Source organism: Nanorana parkeri, unplaced genomic scaffold (genome assembly GCF_000935625.1).
Source record: "Nanorana parkeri isolate BGI_ZX_2015 unplaced genomic scaffold, ASM93562v1 scaffold1277, whole genome shotgun sequence".
Taxonomy (NCBI): domain Eukaryota; kingdom Metazoa; phylum Chordata; class Amphibia; order Anura; family Dicroglossidae; genus Nanorana; species Nanorana parkeri.
The window spans coordinates 491321-497320 of NW_017307545.1; positions in this window are offsets into that span (position 1 = coordinate 491321).

The following is a 6000-nucleotide window of genomic DNA, read 5'->3' on the forward strand; positions in this document are numbered from 1 at the left end:
CAAGATATTGGTGTTTCCTGTGGAGGGCCGCCAGTGGTAATGCTGCGCTGCTGAATTTGTGGCCCCATTGTTGGCCCTTCATTCTGAATTTCCTCTTTACAGAGAGGGCTGTTTCCCAGTTGAATAACTATGTCCATAGCAGCCCAGGCGGCTGCTATGGGGCCTGGGGGTGGAAGGGAGCCCCATTAGGTAATTGAGGCAAATTAAACATAGAACATGTGAAGATAATACAGTACTGTCTCAAGGGTTGGAGTTAAAGTCTAGAGTGTAGAGATGACTTCAGATGCACACGAGGAGCCTTTGGGACCTTGTTATTGTTACTCACAGCTCAAAGAGAGGTCATGAGGGGGCTTCCCATCAGATTTTTCTATCGAGCCCCGTGATCTGTAGTTACAGCCCTGGTGTTGCCATTATACTGGCGTCTGCCACTCTAGAGGTGTTGTTTGCCACAGAAAATAGCACTGACACTGTCTCCAGAGTTATATTACTTAAACTGGGTACACCCGGAGCGAATTTCCCTATTCCATTGGCACATGAGCAATTTTTGCCAAAGGAACATGTTGGAAAATCATCAGCTGAATGCTTGCAGCCAATAAGCTGTCAGCGGCCGCTTTTAAAATACAATGGAAAAAGCGGAGGATTTGTCCATCCACAGTAGCAGGAATCTGTCATATTTTTTCAGTACGCAGGTTTAAAAATATAACAGTGTATACCCTACTTTAGACCCCATCTGCTGTCCGGAGGGGAAGAAGACCAACATAGGCATCAGCAGTCATGTAATCAGAGCAACAAATACTTCAAAATGCAAGGTTTGATTTGAATCTGCGGCCAGATATAATTTTTTAAAACATTTCGACAATTCAGACATCTCCTACTGCCAACCATGGCTTTGGGGCATTATTTATTCTGTGTATGGATGGTGAAGATCCTCAACTCCTTCAGTAAATGGGCCTCCACAAGCCTGCAACTGTTCTCAGTAAAACAGTAAGAGGTGGAATATTGTCAGATCCTTTCTAAGTGTGAGATAAAAGTTTGCTTTTATCAGTATCTTAAGAACATGAGAAGATAAGAATCTGCAATAATATCATGTTACCAATACATTACAGTTATATAGTTCACCTGGAGGTATAGTTTATTTCTCCAAAACAAAACTAGTGTTTACAAAAAAAAAATATCCCTATCTCCTACAACTGCTTCTTCACAAGCACACAGCTATACCGTCCGGACCGTTTAAAACATAGCAGCATGTAAGTTAATATGCACATCCATTCTAATTATATATGCTCCCAAATAGCCCAATTCTCATTATGCATGCCCTTTTACACAGTAAAATAGCTATACTTTGCTCAGTATAGCTTAAGTGCACTACTCATTTACATCTTCAAAATTCATCTTGTACTGGACTGACGTCGCCAAAATGAACTCCAACTAGTCCTGCTATTAGGGCACATCCACATCACTGTAGTGCGCTAATGCATGGTGAATGGCCTCCATTGCAGTGCACTGTGTTAGCAAGAATGCAGCAGGTACAGTTTTTGGTTTCTTGTAGTGTGTTAGGGACAACAATATAATTCAAAAGATATGTGAAACTCACTGTTAGTGTCCCTGGAGGGAACGCAGACTTGTGCATATAGAAGAGTTTGCCCTTAGAGATGCCACACTTATTCCTCTATGTAATCAGAGCAGCAGGTCTTGGTGCTCCTTGCCGGAAAAAAACTAAATCTACTAAATCCAGAAAAAGAGAGTGGTGGTGTGTTAGGCAGCCCATATGAATGAATGGGCTGCCTTAATGCATGTTAATGAGAGGCATTAACTCATATTAATGAACATGTTTTAAAGGCACCACAACGGACCACTCTTGGGGTCAATGGGTCTTTAAAGTAGAAATTGACCCCCACTTTAATTGTTTCCCAAAACAGTTACTTTCAAGGTATGCCAGCTGTTAAGAATGCCAGTGTGGTTGTTTCAGCTGTCAACAGAAGTTGCAAGCCCTTAAATGACTGGTGTCATAGCTAATCACATATGTGGCACAATGGCAATTGCAATCCAAATAGAGGCTAAGATGGCACCTTCCTTGGCTGTAAAGGATTAGAATTAGCACTAAAGAATTAAGAACTCTATATTAAACAGGACCAATAATGTTTTAGTTCTGTTTAGAGGTTTTATCAAAAACTCTCCTTAATCTGGCTGAAAAGCATAAGGCGAAATTATATAAAAGTTGTATTTGGGCAATTAAGATTAATAAGCATGATAAATGCTAGTGCCACTCTCATGCTCCCTGTGCTAAGGGCAAACATACGTAGCAGACATTTATAGTTTATATATCCAATTCAAATATTACTTGAGCAATCTGAGTTAACAAAGGGATGATAATGAATGGAATGGAATATTTTCATCACTGCACACATAGATGTTTTATTATGTCCCCAACTCAATAATACTCACCTTTTCGGGACTCCCCTACTACTCCATCCTTCATTTCAGCTAGCAACAATAGCCAATTCTTCCAGGTGTGGGAGAGCATGTGATCTTTTCCCATGTGACAGTACTGTTCCCGGCGTCCAACAGTAGAGGGCATTATGGATTATATTGCTGGCTGTATCAGAAGAAAGATGTATATAGAAATGCTGGCTTGGTGGGTCGGGATGGGAGAGGACCTTTGCACAGACATTATCACTTTGTCCTAAATGTGCAAAGTGATAGTATCTCTTTAAACCGGGTTGTTAGAGTATGAATATATACAGTATATAACAATAGTATAGTGGTATCAATGAGGGGTCATTTTCTTGTTAGGCACATATACAATGCACTATTTATTTCTGTTAGTAGTAATCATTAACTGACAATCATATACATTAGCCATAAAAGTGTTCAATATGTTGTATTTGATTATACCTGGACTTTGAAATTACTAGAAACATAGCTTTTATGTTTCATTAAAGCTGGACTTTGAAATGACAAGAAATCTAGCCAATACAAAGGTATTTTCATAGACAGATGTTGATTAGCCATATCTCGACTTCCGTTCTTTTTAAATTAGAACATGAAAAAAGTTATATTGCTTAGAAGAAAATTGGATGTTGTCCAGGGAAAGGGTTGGTATTAAAGAGAGCTGACATGGCCTTAAGGAAATCTAAGATATAAGCAGTAACTTGTCTCCCACAGGCTTAGGTACTGCAATTATGTCATTTCACACCCTGGGTGCCATTATATATTCATGTTGTGCATTGGTAAGGACTTAAAAAAAAGAAAACTGCACTGAGACGATATATGAAAATTGCTACCGATGACCCTCTTCTAAGGATGCTAATTGCCTGGTTGCTCTGGCTTCTGTACTTTTAAATCCTTCCTGCAGATTTAAAAATCAAAGTGAAATAATAACTCCCCAGCGTTGGATCAAAAGTAACTCAGAAGTGGGGATGTGCACATGCCAGTTTTATGTATCGAATACGAGTAGCGATATTTCTTTTTTCATACTCAATGATACCGAATACCGTTACCCGAAGTCCCATTAAGGAAGTTGGGTGGCTTGTAATGACTCCCTGCTCAGCTTCCTGATTGGCCAGCTTCCCGACCAATCAGGAAGTCAGGCGGCGAGTCATTATATGCTGCCCGACTTCCTGATTGGCTGGGAAGCCGGCTCCATGCTAACTCGTCACCAGGTGAGGAGGAAGCATGGAGCTTGCTTTCTGGCCAATCAGGAAGCCAGGGGGTGAGTAATGACTTGCCACCCGGCTTCCTGATTAGCCAGCTTCCCAACCAATCAGGAACCTGGGCAGCATGTAATGAGTCGCCACCCGGCTTCCGGATACTGGAAGTTCTGGTATCGGGATAAGTATCGGGAGAATTTGACCGAGTACAAGTACTCGCCCAAATCCTCGGTATCGGTAGCGATACTAGTATTGGTATCAGTGCATCCCTACTCAGAAGCAGTCTAGTAGCAACTTTCCTTCAAAGTACTTGAATACATGCTGCAATCTGAATCTGATGCCCGTATAGAAGAACCAATGGATTAGTGTAGACAGGCTTCAGACTTAAAGAAAAAAATTACTTGTATTTTAGATGTATTTGAGTTGCTTCTGATTTGCTACTAGGTTTCCTTCAAGGAAAAAAGCAGTTCAGACACAGGAGAATAAGCCCACTGATGGGATTTTATAAAAACTAGAGCAATAAAATCTGGAGCAGATGTGCATGACAACCAGTCAACTTTTCTCTTTCATTTTCAAATCTTAACTGGCCAAACTGAAGAGAGAAGTTGATTGGTTGCTATGGGCATCTGCTCCAGCTTTTGTCTGCGCCAGTTTTGATAAATTCCCCTCACTGTGTTTGCCAAAATGACAAACTAAGTAAACCCTGACGAGCCAAGTATAAGGGAACATTTCTCCGTAAGATCCAAAGCAAAATCCATCCCTGGCATTCCAAACTAATTGAGATTCATGTTAGAAGCAAAAAAACAAACACCCACGTACCTGACCCTCCAACATGCTCCACTCCGTAAGGTACAGTGTGCCCTGCTCCTAAACTTCTCTCCCTTTCTGATTAAAATCACCTTTGCCTGTACACTCTAATGAAAGGTTTCTCAAATGCCAGCTGACTGATAGGAAAGTTAAAGGTGTTCAGGAGGAGATATTCTGTAATCTTGTTGAAAGGTCTGGTGCAAACCAGCTCTAACTTATTTTCTGATTCATTTGTGCCTTTTAACCCTTTCATGACCAGAGGTCATTGATGCCTAGATGCCCAGGCCAAATTTAGCAACGCCAGCATGTGTCAGTTAACTTAGCAATGACTCTATGATTCATTTGCATACCTAAATAATGTTTATATTTTTTTGGGAACATAGAACGTTTTTTTTAGTATACTGTTTTAATTATTTAAAAAAATACATATATATCGGTTTACATCGTAGGCTGACGAATGTGCAAAAGTGTAAACAATAAAAAAGTTTTACATTTTCTTTCGACTTTTTGATTATTGTATTAGTATTAATAGTGCATCCTATGCTGACAGTTACACTATTAATAAATGACACCACTGATGAACACTACAGCCTGAAGGTGGCAGTGTTTATCAAGCTGTAGAGCTTTCATTTTCATCAATGAAGCCTTCAGCCTTCATGTGCTCGCTATGTCAGAGCTGATTGTGATCCACTCCTTTGGTTCCCAACTGACAGCGTGATCACCAGTTATCAGTTACAGCTTGGCTGAGAGCTTGCAGCCATGCAGAGTTTTAGCTGCTTGCGCTTAAATGGGAGGGTGTTTAATAATGTATCCTCATTGCAGGGCATTGCGCTAGATTATGTAAATAAAATGTGGGCGCAGAAAGGCTAATGTGTTACATAGTTACATAGTATTTGAGGCTGAACAAAGACACCAGTCCATCAAGTCCAACCCATTAGGATCTCATTCTAGGAGTACCCGTACCCCTGTATATTACGGTCCCTTAAGAAATCGTCCAAAAGTTTCTTGAACAATTCCACATTATTTGCTGAAATCACCGCCTGTGGCAGTGAGTTCCAGACCCTAACTACCCTCCTCAGCCTGATGCAAAGGCCTTGGTACTAAACCTGCTGCACAAGCAGGCCTACCACATTTAGTATGACAACTTGTAAGATTTTCATTATAGTCATGTTTTATAATACCTGTAATCCTTGACTTCGAGACGTCTCCTTTGATTTAGGTGAAATTTCTTAACCATTAGTTTTATTAGTTCAAGATAAGAAAGATTCCTAAAGTCTCACATAAAATCGAGTCTAATATAATGATTTGTTTTGTTTTATAATGTTTACCTTTTGGTGATCATTTGAAGCACCTGGCATTGACTTGTTATAATGACTTCCTTGTTAGCGTTCCAGCAAGAGATGTCTATTTGTACACACATTTTATAATGTTAGTAGTTTAAAGAAACATTGCACTGAAATATAACCTAATCAGTAACTGGAAGACATATACATTTCTAATAAATAAATGCACAGTTAAAAAGGAACTCCAAGCCCCCCCCCCC